The sequence below is a fragment of the Oncorhynchus tshawytscha genome, linkage group LG12 (genome assembly GCF_018296145.1).
Source record: "Oncorhynchus tshawytscha isolate Ot180627B linkage group LG12, Otsh_v2.0, whole genome shotgun sequence".
NCBI lineage: Eukaryota > Metazoa > Chordata > Actinopteri > Salmoniformes > Salmonidae > Oncorhynchus > Oncorhynchus tshawytscha.
In genome coordinates, this window is record NC_056440.1 from 65,317,853 (window position 1) to 65,337,083 (window position 19,231).

At 40.8% G+C, this 19,231-nt stretch overlaps 1 protein-coding gene and 1 long non-coding RNA gene across 2 annotated transcripts in view; one reads left to right on the plus strand and one right to left on the minus strand.

Annotated features, from left to right (window-relative positions):
- The window catches only part of LOC112263686 (vesicle amine transport 1-like), a 103,689-nt gene that overhangs the window by 19,430 nt on the left and 65,028 nt on the right, over positions 1-19,231 (minus strand). The window lies entirely within an intron of this gene.
- LOC121847845 lies at positions 11,051-18,818 on the plus strand. The gene is made up of 2 exons (XR_006084728.1): positions 11,051-13,331; positions 16,376-18,818. It is a non-coding gene; the product is annotated as an uncharacterized LOC121847845 (long non-coding RNA).

Sequence of the window (19,231 nt, forward strand, 5' to 3'; positions counted from 1 at the left end):
TAAACGCAACATGCAACAATTTCAACCATTTTACTGAGTCACAGTTCATAGAAGGAAATTAGTCAATTCAAATAAATACATTAGGCCCGAATCTATAAATTTCACATAACTTGGCAGGGGCACAGCAATGGGTGGGCCTGGCTTCCCAGTGGGTGGGCCTATGCCCACCCATGGCTGTGCCCCTGCCCAGTCATGTGAAATCTATAGATTTGGGCCTAGTGTATTTATTTGAATTGACTGATTCAGAATGTTTTTCCCACTAAATAGTTTTATTACAAATATAAATAGTCCTCAGTTTCATCAGTTGTTCAGGTGGCTGGTCTCAGACAATTCCGCAGGTGAAGAAGCCGGATGTGAAATCAAATTCAAATAAAATTGTATTTGTCACATACACATGGTTATCAGATGTTAATGTGATTGTAACAAAATGCTTTTGATTCTAGTTCCGACAGTGCAGTAATATCTAACAAGTAATCTAACAATTCCCCAACAACTACCTAATACACACAAATCAAAAAATCTGAATGAGAATATGTAAGTACATGTAATTATATGGATGAGTGATGGCCGAGCGGCATAGGCAAGGTGCAATAGATGGTATAAAATACAGTATATACATGTGAAATGAGTAATGTAAGATATGTAAACATTATTAAAGTGGCATTATTTAGAGTGCATTGTATAAAGTGACCAGTGATCAATTTTTTTAAGTGGCCAGTGATTGGGTCTCAATGTAGGCAGCAGCCTCTCTGAGTTAGTGATTACTGGTTAGTAGTCTGATGGCCTTGAGATAGAAGCTGTTTTTCATTCTCTCGCTCCCAGCTTTGATGTACCTATACTGACCCCGCCTTCTGGATGGTAGCGGTGTGAACAGGCAGTGGCTCGGATGGTTGATGTCCTTGATGATCTTTTTGGCCTTCCTGTGACATCGGGTGCTGTAGGTGCCCCCGGTGATGCGTTGTGCAGGCCACACCACCCTCTGGAGAGCCTTGTGGTTGAGGGCATTGCAGTTGCCATACCAGGCTGTGATACAGCCTGAAAGGATGCTCTCGATTGTGCATCTGTAAAAGTTTATCAGTGTTTTGGGTGACAAGCCTAATTTCTTCTGCCTCCTGAGGTTGAAGAGGCATTGTTGCTTCTTCTTCACCACCACCTCACGTCTGTGTGAGTGGACCATTTCAGATTGTCTGTGATGTGTATGCCGAGGAACTTAAAACTTTCCACCTTCTCCACTGCTGTCCCTTCGATGTGGATAGGGGGTGCTCCCTTTGCTGCTTCCTGAAGTCCAAGATCATCTCCTTTGTTTTGTTGACATTGAGTGAGAGGTTGTTTTCCTGACACCACACTCCGAGTGCCCTCACCTCCTCCCTGGAGGCTGTCTCGTCGTTGTTGGTAATCAAGCCCACTACTGTTGAGTCATCTGCAAACTTGATGATTGAGTTGGAGGCGTGCATGGCTACGCAGTGATGGGTGAACAGGGAGTACAGGAGGGGGCTGAGTACGCACCCTTGAAGGTCCTGGGTTGGCGTGGTTACACGTGACCTGCAGTTGTGAGGCCAGTTGGACGTACTGCCAAATACTCTAAAATGACATTGTGGCTTATGGTAGGGCAACATTAAATTCTCTGGCAACTGCTCTGGTGGACATTCCTGCAGTCAGCATGCCAATTGTAAACTCCCTCAAAGCTTGAGACATCTGTGGCATTGTGTTGTGACAAAACTGCACATTTTAGTGTGGTCTTTTCTTGTCCCCAGCACAAGGTGCACCTCTGTAATGATCATGCTGTTTAATCAGCTTCTTTATATGCCACACCTGTCAGGTGGATGGATTATCTTGGCAAGGGGAAAATGCTCAATAACAGGAATGTAAACAAATTTGTCCACAACATTTCAGAGAAATAAGCTTTTTGTGCATATGGAACATTTCTGAGATCTTTAATTTCAGCTCATGAAACTTTGGACCAATACTTTTGTTCAGTAAAGATCCTTGTTTGCTTGGTTTATTGTTTTTCCTTTTGATCCTATCAGGTGTTGAGGTGGGAAAGTGACAGACTGACTCCCCACTATTCTGCATTGTTGTCATGGTTTCAGAAGTTGATCCATCCACAGCATTCTGCAAAGTCATGCCAGGGTGGTTGGCACCTTTAAATGCTCATACCAGAGTAGGAAAGAAAGTGATTGAGGATCCCTAATTACAGATGTATCACACTTATATGACATACTGTAATAAGTTATCATTTTTTTCCAATCAAGATTTTTTATTTGGAAATAATTATCAAAATATTTGCCGTGAGGTCACTGTCTTCGAAATCAGTCATCCGAATAAACTTGAAATAAACTAATAATGACAGTCAGTGGAATAAATGCTATCCTAGCATGTCAGCTACTTTGAGTTGATAAATTGACTTTTCTAAAAGGCTTCCCTTTCTTAGTTCTGTCCATTAGAAACATTATTGACTTACGGGCTTTCAGAGTGTTGACTAAACCTACAATCATTTTACTCTGGGGACTGCATGTACTTGTAATACTATTGACAATGATATTACTCCTCGTGTGCAACAATAGTGCAGGCCTGAGTTGGTCAGAGAGACATGACTGACCTTCTGTATCCATATGGTCCCTTTCCATCAGGAGACATAATGTGATGTGTGATGAATTGAGCTCTGTCACCTGAATGCAGAACCACCATTCCCCAGACATGGTTCTTATTAATCTCTGCTGTTCACATCCCCCAAGAGGGCTCTTCAGAACACATGTTCTCTATCTGGAAGCCTCCACCACACAGAGAGTCATGTTTTGGATGTGAAGGTGTGTTCTGCCTTATGCCGTCACAGCATGGAAAAGTGTAATTTAGAAAGTCAGGGAGATTAGTACCTGCTGCTCCATACTCATCATAAGATGTAATAACATACTAGCTACGTGGTCTATATCACCTGACTGATACGTCTGCAGACTCCTCACTGCCTGGAGCAAAACTACTCTGCTAATCTTGAGGAGACTGCAGCTGGTACCGCAGAAGAGGGTGAGAGAATGTAAGGGCTGAGAGAGAGAGATAAATTAGTGAAGGTTAATGAGAAAGCAAGGGATAGTAGAGGATAGTGTTGTGTGAGGGAGAGGTTTGAAGGAGGCTTCAGTGTTGTAACATTTCACAGCATCGCTCACACTAAAGCTCAGCCCTAATAGTCATCCTTGTTTATGATCCTACTGTTCTGCTTGGAAACAATACCAGACCCAGAGGGGAAATAGATGAGTTGGCCATGTCTTCTCCAAGCAATGTGAATCTTATTACCTGTGTTGTGGCCATGCTTTCTGGATGCCATTTAACCCCCTGAGCTGAAGATGATTATCTGGATACTTTCTATGACAGCAACAGTCATCATTCAACATCAGTGTGGCCAGGGGCCTCGCTGTGATTGTTTGGTATGGTCCTCGACTACTGTGGAACAGAAGGTAATGAGGGAACTCATGCACCATCTCCCCGTGACGTCCTGACCAGGGGATATCATTTTGTTCTCCACAGCCTCTTAATGTCTCTAGACTTGGATTTGTTTTGCAAAGCAATATATCAAACGGGTTTGCACAATGAAAATCAAGTTTACCTATAAGGCTTTTGTCTTGGAGAAAGGCAATGATGTGTTTCTGTCTTTTTTTTTCTTCCTCTGCTTTGAAGAGTGGCTTTGAAGCCACAGATTTCAATTACTACAAACTATTTCTGAACGCCCTGAGCATCACAGAGGCAATTCTCTCCTGTGTCCATGAGTCAAATGATGTCCTGGAGAGGTCCATAATAAAGTTGAGGGGGCTATTAGAGGAATGCAGCCGGAGAATGCACAAAGCTCCCCCCTAGAGATGCACATCAACCAGCTGTATCCTGCTCCTCCAAACCAGTCAGTCTTTCACAGCACTCCAGGAAATGAACACCCCTCCAGAAACACAACTCTAGTATGCTTTATGCTGTGCTGCTCACTCAGGGAAGAACCCATATTTACCTTGGGCCACATCCATTTGTCTGTTGCCTAGGAATTGTCAGTGACCTGACACCTGAATGCATATCGGTTGTTTTCAGACAGTTGTTTACTGTTGTTGCAGAGCTCTCCCTCCCAACCCGCCTGGCTGTTCCACTCTGCTTCCTGATGCCTCAGATCTGGCATTGGCAGGAGGCAGGCAAGGCAGCTCTGGACAATCTGATTTATGGTCCTCTCAGACAGCACTTGTTAAAACTCAGCACCAGCAGTGTTTTCCCCTCACCAGCCTATCAGGCAGAAGGCCATTACTGACACTGGCATTACTCAGGATGTACTACCACCGTAGCCAGGCTACAGATAACCCAAGCCTCAGTAGATTCACTAGTCCACCTTGTCCTGGAAATATGTTTCGATTTCTCATTAATGAGACTGTCATGGTTAAAATCTGCTGAGTTGGCACCTACATCTTGTGTAACACAAGCTTGAACCACACTTTCATTGCTTTAATGCTGTCGTCTGTATCCTATCTGTATCTGTATCCTATCCTACAGCCGAGAAGTATTCTCAACACAGCACCTTTTCTGTCGCTACTTGTTGCCCAGTGGACTCCTGCTCAGCTGTCTCGTGTCACTAACTGAGCTACAGCATTAGTATTACGTGGTTGTATATCACGGCACAGCTCTCGGTTTGGCCACACCAGATCTGGCGTTACCTCCCCGGCTGAGCCAAGCTTGGCACTGTTGCCATAGGAACCAAGGCCCTGCATTGATAAACAGGCCGGAGTGTAGCCAGGGATCTCTCCGAACGTGGGGGTGGGAAGAGAGTGACCAGGCTGCCACAACCTGTTATGACACCCTAGAGACATTTTCACTGACCAGTGACCTGTAGGACTGTGAAATCTATCAGCAGCATGTGTGCTCTCTGACACACTGAAATGAGCCGTGCTAAGACAGGGATGTATTATGGGTTGTTATCATTGTTAGCTACTGATTCCACCACATGGTCTGATCATTCCTGTTTATTCCAGTGATTCAAATGGCTTTTGTCATCCACCCCATGTTTGCTCTGGCTCCTGCACCTTTCTATTACCACTATCATGTAAATGAAGGCTCTTAAATCTTGGCCTTAGCTACGCTTGTTGATTTAATGACCTCACACCTGGCAAACCTGGCCTGTGTAAGACAGCATGATGAACACAGTCCTCTCCTCTCGTAGTAGGCAGTAAGCTGAATGTGCCCAAAGGAACTGAAGCCCCAGAAAAGGTTGTTTACTGTTATCTGTTCATCTGTAATACATGGAGGAAAATGGATGGCTGACTAGTATTAGTGAATTGTTCATAAACATGTGAAATGATAGACATTAATGTTATTCATCAGTGTGCAGTCCAACTGATTTGCAGAGATGAATTGAACAGCATGTAAACGGCTGTAAATAACTAGATAATAACACTGTGATTCCTAAACCCTATTCACTTTGATTAAATCTATTTTTAATAATGTAACTTTTTTCCTTATATGCACAGCATTGGAAATATGGATTTCTGTATCACTTGACTGAGTGGACTATTTTCTTCTGCATTGTTAAATGTGTCAAGTCAAGATATCTCAACATGTGTCCATCACAGCACACCGTGTTTCCTTCAGGTGATCGACGGGAGCTTGTGAATTTTCTAACTATAATAATAGCACATCAGAATTTCCAGGATAATGACAGTTTCTCTTTTGCTCCATTAAGAAGTCTGAAATGTCACTTGTGATAATGCACTTCTATTTTTTGTGGCTATTAGCAGTCCTTTGGTTATTTCCAATCCACAGATGTGGTAGACATTTTTAGATGGGATCTCTTTATTTCTGCTGACAACATCCCAATTTGAAGACTATTAGTACATTTTCAAAAAGACAAGCTTAGCTTTCCCACTCAGTACTGTACTATCTTTTTCATATGCACTTGCAGGAAGTATTTACACCCCTTGACTTTAAAAAAATTAATTGTTACATCCTGAGTTTAAAATGGATTAAATTGAGAATTTGTGTCACTGATCTACACACAATACCTAATAATATCAAAGTGGAATTATGTTTTTCTAAATGTTTAGTAGTGGTGGCTGCATCATGTTGTGGGTATGCTTGTAATCATTAAGGATTCAGGATACAAAATACACTCAATGGAGCTAAGCACAGGCACAATCCTAGAGGAAAACCTGCTTCAGTCTACTTTCCACCAGACACTGGGAGATTAATTCACCTTCCAGCAGGACAATAACCTAAAACACAAGGCCAAATGTACACTGGAGTTGCTTACCAAGAAGACAGTGAATGTTCCTGAGTGGCTGAGTTACTTGTCTAGAAATGATTAACAACCAATTTGACAGAGCTTGAAGATTTCGAAAAAGAATAGTCGTCAAAAATTGTACATTCCAGTTGTGCAAAGTTCTTAGAGATTTACCCAGAAAGACTCACAGCTGTAAACGCTGCCAAAGGTGATTCTAACATATATTGACTCAGTGGTGTGAATACTTATGTAAATTAGATATTTAAAAAATATATATACACAAAAGTTTGGGGTAACTTAGAAATGTCCTTGTTTTTTGAAAGAAAAGTTATTTTTTTGTCTATTGAAATAACATCAAATTGATCAGAAATACAGTGTAGACATTGTTAATGTTGTAAATTACTTTTGTTGCTGGAAATGGTAGACTCTATGGAATATCTACATAGGCGTACAGAGGCCCATTATCAGCAAGCATCACTCCTGTGCTCCAATGGCACGTTGTGTTAGCTAATCCAAGTTTATCATTTTAAAAGGCTAATTGATCATTAGAAAACCCTTTTGCAATGATGTTAGCACAGCTGAAAACTGTTGTTCTGATTAAAATCAAGGACGTTTCTAAGTGACCTCAAACTTTTGAACGGTAGTGTATATTTCTAAAACCATGTTTTCACTTTGTCATTATGGGGTATTGTGTGTAGATGGGTGTGAAAAATGCTATTTAATCCTTTTGAATTCAGGCTATAACAAGAACATGTGGAATAAGTCAAGGGGTATGAGTACTTTCTGAAGGCATTGTATTTTAAAAGGAACATATGCTTTGTCCTCTTACTAGCACACCATAGAACAGCAGTCTTGCCAAATTCAATGAAAACCTACTTTTGTTGTTGTGGGACAATGATCTGAAAAGAACTTGGCCACACTGGCCACCATAAACACATTGAAGGTCTTGGGAACCCACATCCAGTTTAATCTTCTCCATGTCAGCATTTTCCTTTTCAGATTTTAGATTCACTCTAGCTCACATGGTGACAAGATTCTGTTATTTGGTGGCACAAAGGGAGGTCTTTTTTGCGTGGTGACAAAATATTTTCCGTTATAAAGCTTTTGTAACACAGGTCTATTGATGCTATGGCTTTGGTTACCTCTCTTGCTCTCAAGCAATTTCCTATGCTACAAACATCTGTCGTGGAAAATTCTTACACAGGGACACTCAAAGTCAATCTTAAATGAATCATTGTTTATTGTCAGCGCGCTGGAGAGGTTCCAACCAACTCAATGCACCATAGAACACATGTCTGTCAGAAGCTCTTCCTGGGCAGTCCCAGCAGTTGTCTTATATACAGCTATACACAGACAAGTTATATTTGCATGATTTCGCATAATTAATTAATCATTATCATTTTGTTTCATTCATGGGACCGACCAATGCTGTTTCATAACATGTGACAGACCACCACCTCACGAGGCTTCTCTTCTCTAAGCTGAGACCTTAACTGAGATATTGTTTGTTCGTTCTCAAAACAACGTCTGGGCGTACTGCCAAATTGCAGTTACTGATAAGAGGAGGATTTGTTCAGTCAACCACTTGCATGAACACAGACATTGGTTTATATAACAGCACATGAATAGAACACAGGAATTAGTTATAAGCACATTCAAATTCCCATTACACACCTCCGCCTGAACCAGCTATAATATGACTGACAATGTAATCATCTTCTTCAGAATTTCTGCCTTTCCTGTCATTTGGGGTCTTGTTAATGTTAGAATCTATTAGAAGTTGTGACAGTAGCTGTGTGCCTAGAGATCGATCTCCTGTGTGAGGCTGGTGTGGGATGCCGTTGCCTTTTCCTGCTGTGGGAGGAGGATCTGTTCATTAACCAGCTGCCCACATTCATCTGGGAGGACTGCTCTCTGCTAACATTCAGATTACAGCTGCCTGATAACGAATGTTAAGTAATTTATCAAGCCTGACAATGCTTTTTCGGAAAGGGCCTTTTTAATCCTCATAGGCTTGGCACTCACCGGTACGACACATCACAATGCTACTTCTGGCATGGTCTCAGAAAGGAATTCCAAGATATGACTGTTTAACATCGCAGGGATACCACCGGGATGCAGCCATACCTGGTAGTGTAAGCAGAAGCTTTTCCGTCAATTTTCCAAGTGAGTTCTTTGAAGTCCATTCGGAAGTTATTTTTGTGGTTTGTTGGTGAAATGAGTTGTGCAATTGTCAGCAGTTGTGGGAGGACAGATACTGTAGCTGCCTATGGAGCTCTCCGTGACGTTGTCTTGGGAGGATATCGTGCAGCATGTGAGTTTCAGCTTTGTATGAGCGAGAGAGAGAGAGAGAAAGGGAAAGGTGTGTTTATGAGATGTTTTGTATTTTCCTGGAAACCCTGTGCTCTGCTGTCAGTAAGGTTGGCGTGAAATGCAGGGTATTCTCTGGATCCACAGCCCATGAAGAGCCTCATTAAAGGGAAATGGGGTGGCGAGCCAGGGGAAAAGACTCCCATTGCTTGTGTGCGTGGGATGAGAATTCAGGGGGCGTTGGTTAGTGTAAATGCTCAGCCTGGAAAACGGTTCTCGCCTGGGTGGAGGGTGTGTCTTCAGAATGGAATGAAGGAAAGGTTGCCTGGATACCCATGTAGCATTGCCTATCTAACTTGGAGTGTCTTGGCCAATTAGGGTGTAATCGGGATCTAGACAGGGAGTACAGTAGGGGTTCACCATGGATAAAGCATGGCGGAGCCTCCTTGCTGGTTCTCAGATATGTGCCTGCTTCACAATTTACCCCCTACCGACTCTCCAACCAGCCACAATTCTCCATCATTGTTAATTAACATCACATTAACAGTCCCTGACCTGCTTCTGCTTTAGGCTACGTTTATTTTAACTAAAGAATGTTTTGGAAACAATGGGATCCAGACAAAGAGGTACATTGTCTGTGTGTACCATGGTAATGAGAACAGTGATATAGGCCATCCACGGTCAACATCTCTGAGGGGTTGAACTATTCCCATGTAGTGATTATGTTTGATCCCCATGAGTTTTAATGAGCGAGATCAGAGAGTAATCACATTACCCTTTTCCATGAAACCCCTCTACCTTCCAGCACAGTTATTGAATGACGTTATAGTATACATAATTTCCAATGCAGTAACTCTGATAATGGCTTTGAACACAGGAACAAACACTGGCACAGACTGCTGGTTCACAGTCTGGATTATGTTGTTCTGGTTTCATGCTTGAGTTCCTTCCACCCTCCTCAGCCCATTAAAAGACTCAATGCCCTTAAGCCTTCCGCATGCGAAATGAACGAGTGTGCTTGCATACTCCATTAAAAGACCTTTGCTTGAAAAATGAGAAAAAAAAGTGTCAATACTACTGTTTGTCCATCTTGAGACGCCGTAGCCACTTCCTCAAAATAGACAGAATGATTTTTTACGTTTTTGCCAAATCGCGCAATTTTACATTTAACTAAGATGTTATGTTCAGTATATCTCAAGTGAATAAATTTGCATGAAACAGATTTATCTCTTATCAATTAACTGTTTGTTGTCATTCAAGAATCCCTAATGTTGACCAATCATCGACAAAGGGGCGTAGACTTCGGCTACCGACTTCGGCTGCCGACTTCGGCTGCCGACTTCGGCTGCCGACTTCGGCTACCGACTTCGGCTACCGACTTCGGCTACCGACTTCGGCTACCGACTTCGGCTTGCCTCGATATTTTTTGTGTGCACAAACATGCAAAAAAAAACTTGCCGAACAAAAACGTCACAAAATGTTGTCATAATATATGGACAAACTGTTCCAAACTGTTTCGGATGGGAAGCATGCAGACGCCTTAAATCTAGATCTTCTTTAACAAAGGAACCTAAAGATTAAGAGATGGGGGGTGGAGATGAGGTGGGGGATGGATTAACCATGTGGTAGTAAGGTGTCACAGCCGTCCAAACCAACACAAATATCTCACATTGAAAGTACTCTGTTTGCAGTGGCTTGTAGGAAAATGCTGAGGCAATATTTGTCAGAAATGGAGGGATCCACTGAATCATAGTAACTGTATGACCTCACAAGGCTGTATTTATGATCCCACTTTTTCCCCATAACATAATTTATTTACTAACATCATAATTTATGTATGGACAGGGATTGGTGCACCTACCTGGTAGAAATGGTTTTCTCATGGTGTACCTACTGAGTACTGTCTGGATAGCACGCCACTTGGATATCCCAAGGCAAAAAATATTTGCCATTCAAACTGGATAAAATGGTCTCATTCAAATACATTTTAGATTATATCACTTTTTAGTCTTGAAAGAAAATAAAATAGTTATTGTTCCAACTTCAAACATCGGTGCTACTCAAGTCTGGTAAATCCTGTTGGCGTTGTAGGAGAAATAACATGGGGATTAGATCTAATTCCACAACCCACCACCCATCAGGTTGGAGTGGCTCACAGCTGCCACTACTAAAGCAGCCAGTCTCCACTTTGAGTCAATGGTCATTGAAAACTCATTTTTAACAAGCTATTGTGCACTGGGATATTCTGTGTGGCTGAGTTAGTAAGCATGTATTAGATTTATGGTGAACATTATGAATGATAATTATTCACATGCTGATAATTGTTTACCTACAGGGAGGGATGTGACTCAAGGCTCTACGCGGACTATTTTTACAGGGAGCACGTGAAATTTAAGAGCACAATTAAAAATATTTGAGGTAACAAGCAGTTTTCTTTGTAGTAATGATGCAAGCGCATACTCCGTGGCACCCAGGGCCTGCGGTACAGTGAAGAAATCAGTGAAGAAATTGCAACAATTATCATCTGGGTGATTTTATTTTAAGAGCACTGGTGCTCCTATATTAAAATTCCAGGTCACACAGCAAAATATTTAGGTACATATGCAAGTAAAATGGTCACACTGTAGAGCCATGTGACTCATGTTTTCCATTGCAGAGTGCATCATGTTGAATTGCAGCACCACAGAGCCTTCTAGTGCATCTCCCCGTATTTGACTGCAGGATTGTTCATGGTACACTCATTTTCCTAATTGTGTTCTCAAGTGGGTTTCTGGTAATGCAAACACTACTGCCATTAGAAATGACCAGGGATGAATTAAAGGAAATTAGAGATCTATCCAACCCCGAGGGGAATGAAACAACACACAATCAGGGAAAACACAATGTGCTCAATGGATTTCGGATTTCGGATGGATGGATTTCGGATTTGGATGGATTTCGGATTTTTTTCAATGGATTTCGGATTTTTTTTACCTGTGATACATTTCCATGCTAAAGATATTACAATAATGTAATGGGTTCCTACTCATGACTCTCAGTTGCTTCCTTTCAAAACATTCAAAGACAATTGCTCCATTATACGGATATGACTTTGAAAATGCACAGTGCCTTGAAAGATATATTTTGAACTACTCTCTCAGTGATGCGTTTTATTGTGCTCGCCAGGCCATGGACTGCTGTAAATGGATTCATTCTGCAGTAATCACACTGAGCATAGAGACAATATCCCTGAGATGCATCAGGGCAGACTGGTCTCAGCTATCCCTTCTCTGCTGTACGTAGCAACAGGTGATGGGGAGCATGGGGAGTGGTGTGCTTTGAGCACTGAAACATTGGGATTGGTGAAACGTCACCACATAGAACAAAGAGTATAGAGGCAGAGATGCAACTTTAAAATGGAGTCTGACAGTAAGGTAAGAATACTTGGAAGGGCAGCCCTAAAGTGGTCTCCAGTGGCATTGACTTCGAGGAGGTAATCATTATAGGTCATCTCATCATGCTATATGTCATACTGTGAAATGGTGTGATGAAAAGTATTGGTGTGGCAGGGTTGACCTCCTTAGAAGTAGGAGGAATACACTTGAAGCACCTTTTTTTCTAGGCGGGCGGGGAGCAGTTCCAATCATCTGTAAATGTCATGAGCTCTGACGGAGGGTTTGGATATTGACTGAGTCTGGCTAGATGAAGGACGGACGCTAATCTTCTCCGGCCATGTATATCAATTCAGAAAAGCCACCAGACCACGTCACGCAATATACAAATTACAGTATTCTAGAAATGACACAGATTTTTTCAGTCCTGTGAAATGGTGTGATGATCGTCATGCTTTGTGCACATCCTGGCTGTGTTAAATGTGTGCTGGCTCTGATGACTGACTGAATGATTATACAGTGACCTGCACTGATTTATTTGAGAGAGAACCGGTGTGTGCTTCAAGTTACTGTCTGTCTGGGAAGTGTAATGTTTGACCTCTCACTTCCACCCAGCTGAATGAACAGGCAGTAACCTTTTAAAACATGGCCCTCAGCTTAGCACATGTAGCAACTGTTCCACTCAAATAATAACACTCTGATCATTCTAAATGAGAGCATGTACTGACACTGGTTGTATGATTGGTTGAGTTTGGAATCTGAACACCAATTAGTTGTGGTTGTTGGCTGTAATTTGTTGGGCTGTGTATAAAGATTGCACCATAGCTAACCCTGTAAAACAACAAATTTCACTGCACCTATACATTTTTTTTAAACACTGTTGTTAGTCAGGCTATTTGCACGGCATAATAGCATTCAGTTCTGTGGACTGTGATTTAAGAATGTGATTTTTAGCTGGCTCCTATTATAAGAGTTTGGATGGAAGATGCTGTTAAATGTAGTTTTGAAGTTGTTGTGACGAGAAATGCAAACCCTTATCACCTTGATTGCAACGTCTACTCCTCTGTGCACATACTCCTCTGTGCACATGAGTCACACTCTGTTGCTGTGTTTTTCATGGGCTTGCTGTGTCACCACTGCCACCTAATGTGCAGTGCCTAAAACTGCATACACTCTATTCAGAAGGTCACATACAGCTCCCAAATAAAATCACAAGCTGTATTTTGGGGGATCGAATGTCTAAACTATATGGTATATATTGTTATTACTGACATTGATTTTTTTGTGACAGTCAGTATTTTGTCTGATTGGTTATTGTGTTTGTACCCCAGGTAAAAGAAGCCATGCAGAGGATCCACGACAGAGGCAACATAGGAAAGCTAATCCTGGATGTGGAGAAGTCTCCCACTCCTTTGGTAAGTACACAACCCTGATCTTTTTTTTCTACAAAAACAAGTTATTAATAAGTGGTCTAAAATTGCACATGCATTCAACCAGTTTGAAAATCCTTGAGGAAAATGGAAATTATTAAATAGCATCATGACTCACCACAGTGAGCAATTTCTCCCTGGAAAACACTTGGCCAAATCAACACATGGTTAGGTTTGAGGTTCCTAGATAAAACTGAGTCTGATAACAATGAATATGATATCTTCCAATGGCACTGGTTTCTATAGTGACCCGTGAATGTCAGCGTCCCCATTTGGAGCAGCAAACATAAGAAACAAAAGCCTGAGCAGTGTTGACAAAATGTTGATTCAATGTTGATACTGTTAAAGTAACTGTCCAGTAAAACCCCATCTCAAACTCTTTAATTGTATTTTTAAAAAAATTTTTTTTTAAATGTAATGCTTGAAATTTGCTTGGGCCATATGTGATTGGTCCAGCAGCTTTTGCCTTTTTTGTTTTTATTCTCCAGTGGGGCGAAGGATCATTCTTGAGATAATGGGAGGCACGTGCTCAGTAATGCACACTCACTGCACACAAGCAAGATAGCTAGCACGCCGAGCAATCCACAGCTGGTGTTAGCAAAAAAGGACAACGCCTATGCAACAACTATCTCACCTGTCACTTCTATTTCAAATTATGTGGTTTGTATAGGTAGACCACAATTAAAATACCCAAATGTTGGACAACAGGATGATTTTGTGGGACATTCGCGAGACAGTTGCCTTCATGAATAAAAACATTTGGCAGCACGTCCCCATCCCACCTAGATGTAGCCTCTATTGAATATCATTATAGAATATGCATAAAATGCATCCTCCAATTGCAACATCTACCTATGGCCACACATATTGTCTCAAGAAACATTTATATTTTTAATACCCTCAAACACCAAGTTAGGCATCCCTCATTTCAAAATAGGTCATGGCATCATCACTGTCATAAATTAATGATAATTCTTCACATTTTACCAGTGAAATGTCCAAACTGCGTCTGCATGCCGATCATTTGATCTCAAATAGTTTCATGGTAATATGTATTTAGATCTTCGTGAATTTCGTGGGCAAATTAGAAAAGATGGTGTTAAACTTCATAGCCTTTCTGTATTTTAATTTTTTCAATCATAGCACATTCTGGCGCCGTTGAGTTTTGGCCGTCTGATAATTTTGGGGGACTATTCAGCTTACCATCCTAAAATCTCATAAGAAATTAAGTGGTATTTTTGGTGTAACAGTAATGTTATACTATGCTATTATATTTGGTTTTGTTATGTAGAATACTAATCCACTGGCACACACTGATTGAATGAACGTTGTTTCCACGTCATTTCAATTAAATGAATTGACGTCTGTGCAGTGAGAATTAATCATTATGTGATCTTCTAAGACATTGATTCAGCTTTGATCTAACATTACTAAATGAGCACCATTGTGAGAAGTAGCAGAGTAATGGCAGCACTACACCCCTGCAGTCCGTTGACCAAATAAGTAATTGAAGCGCACCTAGCCTACGCCTTTCGAAAGATTTGGTGATGCAGAAATGAGAGACTACATGTGTGGCTGTTTTATGAAAATATGGGAATATTTGGCCAAGGAAATATTTTTGGTGGTTTCATGGAAGGTCAAATAGCTAGGAAGGGAGACGTTAAAATCGGATTTAGTGAAGTAGCAGCAAATATGTTTATTGTGCAACTAATGAGCATGGAGAGCCTCACAAGTTTGACGAAATGACATTTTTCAGTCTAATTTGGTTATTTACTTACTTTTGTAGTTCTTTATCAGTAGCATGCTTTTTGAAAATAGTTAGGCCTAACTGTCTTCTCCAAGTTTAGCTGGAATTTAGCCCGAAAGGATTTGAGAAATATGATTGGTTGACAATAAGCCTATGACATTAGTCTACATCTCGTCTTGCGCTGTGCAGAATATCAGATCTCAGCAATGATTGGAGTGTTTAACATCACCAGTAGGCTACCACATTCTTATGATATTCTTATGATAAGCGAAAAGAGACAGGTTGGAATGTCTGACTGAAATACGGGACAAATAAAAAAAAAATCTAAATTAGTGGTGTTTGAATTTGTTAATAAAATGCAGAACATAATTGTATGGTTGTGGGATGTGGGAAAAAGGGCCAAACTGCTGGACTGTCCCGCACAATCCGGGACTTGTAGTCACCCTAGGTTAGTAAGAGTTGGCCTGCTGACTGTTTAGAAGCAGTTAGCTAATGTTAGCATACTAACGTTAGCTAGCATGCTAAGGTTCGCTATCAATGCTAAATAAGCCAGCTGGCTAAACAACAAGAAAGCAAGTCAAAGCAGATCCTCCACACAACCATCTCACTACCTCCTTCAATTTTAAATCCTGTGGTTTGCAGCTTAAAGTTTTAGGTCAAGGGGAAACCTATTTAGCTGCTGTTGTCTAACAAAGGTAGCAGCAGCCAGTAGCTAGTTAGCTTCACAACTACCTAGCTAGCTAACATTATTTAGGTTGTAAACAACATAAATATTAGGAATATAATGACAAAGCAAAGGACAGAAACGACTCATAATTGTGCAATAATCAGTGTGCATTTATTCATTTATTGCTGTTATAGTAAAGTGCCCTAGTAGTTTTATTGTGTATTTCCAAATCCTGAATCCATCCATACTATTTGACTTAGTGCAGCCAGGCTCAGGAAGTCTGCCCCAGTGCCTCAGCATGGGAACTAATTTGAATATCCAAGTGTATGCCAGTGTTGTTTCAGAAACGCCAAGCAGGGACACAGAGAAAATTGCTTTTTAACATCCTTAATTATATATATTTTGTATTAGTAATCTATTTAATTCATATTGTAATTAATTGTAGGTAATATTTCATAACAAATCTGGAACACTGGACAGATACTTTAATATCTGTATCCTTTCTTCCTTGTCTTTGGATGTTTTCTTATAGATACAGTTTATACCGTACATGTTGTGTATTGGTACTCTATTCTGTATTTGGATAAATTACAGTGTGTTCTGTATACTGTGTAGATGGCCAGTGACAGCACAGAGACCAGTGAGGCTGGTGAGGAGGAGGAGGAACATGAAGGGGACAGTGACAACAAGGAGCGCATGCCTTTCATCCAGTAGGCCCAGGTACGGCACCACAACTGGCCTGGACACCTCAAAGGAAGGAGGTGGAGGGGGGATTAGTTCCATAACAGATGACTCCACAACCCGAACTACGCACCGTGAACTCAAACCTTTGTACAATATGTGAGTGTATGTTTGTGTGCTTGTGTGTGGGTCTGTTGTCTTTTGTTATGTAAGATGTTTGAAAGACATATGGAAACTCATAAGACACTGGTTGTCAAAGTTGCCCCTCAGCTAAAGTGCCATTCACTATCCAGTATTATGATGAGCATTGTGTTGCTGAACAAATGATGTTAAGAGATGCTTATACCTATCTGCAGCCTCGTCATTGTTCATTGTGTTCTATGGCAACCTTAACAAGGGAGCCAAGTAGGAACGGAGTGAATAAGGGGTTGATTATGTTGCTTTTAGGGAAAATACGAGAGTGCGATGATTGAGTGTGAAAGAGAACAGTAAGTGAGTGAGAGTGAACCAGGAACATAAGTGATATTGACCATGCTTGTACTCCTGTCTTGATGGTTGAAACAAGAGGGAAACTAGGAGGGTGGGTGTTAGAGTAAACATCTCCTCTAAGCTCCCCTTTCTCTTTTACCACTATTATGATGACTCAGAAGTGAGATTCATTTTGGCTGCTTCATGAACACTAGTCACTCTGATTACCCCATTACCACTGAATACACAGCAAACCCAGAGCAGATTGGCCCTGGGCTATTTACCCCCACCTGCTGCAGTGAGTTTATCAAAATCACTCTCTGAGATCGTTTCTCGCCCTCCTCTCTCAGGTTATCTTCAGCAGTGTGTGAGCTAGGAGAGAGTATTAGGAAATGCCACTGTAAATGCCTGCTACCATGTTTACCGACACATTAGAGATCCGACCTTCTGCAATGTTGTTATGGAATCACCAGTGCCTTTGAGCTAGAAGTCTGCTGCAGTCTTGTAGAAGATTTCAGAATTTGAATTGTACCCATTCCACAAACACTAAATTTCATGGTGGTTCTGCCAAATGCCAGGTAGCATTCTGAGTGTGTTTCCTACATTTCTGTAACTAATAAAAATAAGAACGATAATGTCAGCTTTTGGCCTCATCCATAGTCCACATTTCAGACAAACAATGCAGAGAGAAATGGCATGGTGGCCAGGTAATGATGATGATTAACCACACCCGTTTCTGTTTAGCCTGTGTTCTTTATGTGTGTGTGTAAGAAGTTGTGTTACATTTACTGGCTGGTGCCTGTGTATAGTGTACAATGCCTCCCAAACAGAGTGCCAATGAGAGGGAGGACTAAAGACACATTCACTTACAGATGAGCTGATGGGCCATCAAGAATGGAAGTACTATTGCTGTGGATACCACAGGACAGGAGTTATTCGTATCAGATGTTACCATCTCATGTGAGATGGAGTATGACAACTGTATTGTGCTACCAGTCTTATCCATATGGAAAGTGTGAAATCAATCATCCAACGTACAAAGCTATTTATTCATTAAAATATGAAGCTACCATTGATGGTACGGAGATGAAAGCTATTCAATCGCCTTGTTATAAACAGTAAATCTAGCTAAGGCAGCTGTGTTTCATATAACTGCAAGTTTACATATTACCTTCATGAGTATTCCCAAACCAAAAATACATGTAAATGTACAGACACATAAATAAATGTACAGACACAGTATAAAACAGCATACAATTCTTGTAACTTTGCAAGTGAATAGAAAATATACATTTTTGTATGTACCCTACTGTCTGTATGGAAAGAAAGGCCCAGGTATTACATGGCTGTAGAAGTGATTGGAAAGTAGTCAGCTGTGCTTCTCCAAATGAACCACCCACTGGTGAAGAAATACAGTTTCACACATTTCATTGATCTTTCATTTGACACTTACAACATTCACATGATCTTTAATTAGCTAAGTCACATTAAATGTCACAACATTTTATTCAAAATTCTATTAGCTACATCACAACATTGCACCTATTTCCTTTCATGATAGACTTGGCAATGGGGCTGGAAATCAAGTATATTAATGAAGGAGAACAGTACATCTAAATGTGAATGTCTCTTTGGGTTTTCCTGTTAGTCTAGGTCTAGAGTGTAGAGTAACTTGCAGTGTGTATGTTTGTGTTTCCATGGGAGGTCATTATGATGGAAAGTCATCTTGCCTTAAAAGTTCAAAAAGATAAAACAAACTATGTAGGTGTGTTTAGTACTGTAGCTGGAGCCTGATTACAGACTTATATGAAGATATTGTTTAACTGTATTTGTTGGTATTAGTGTTTTTGTTATGTTATACTGTACGTAGTCCAGTTCTGTTTACATGAATAAATGTTTCTGCAGAGCATTCTGGGAAAGCTGTGTGTTTTTCTTGGCCTGTGTCATCTGCAGGTTTTCTCCACAAGCCACCCTGTGAAAGACTCCCTATAATATCACACTCTCATAGGCTGGGGTATTTCTCCAAGAATGTACAGTATGAAAAATGATTTAAGCTTTAAATCCATGGTCACTTTCTCACTGTAAATGACTTGCCTGTTAACAACGGTAAATAGACTTTGACCATGGTTACTTTAAGTAGCTCTACCGATTTCTTAGGTTCTTATCTGATTAAGTCATAAGGATTCAACATGAATGACTGATTTGCATCTCTCCCAATCACATTGAGTCTTGATATTCTCTTATCATCCCTTTTCCACTTATAGCAGTGGGGTATGTACACCTTTATTATGCAATATAAATGAGGTTGGTCCTTTGCTATTT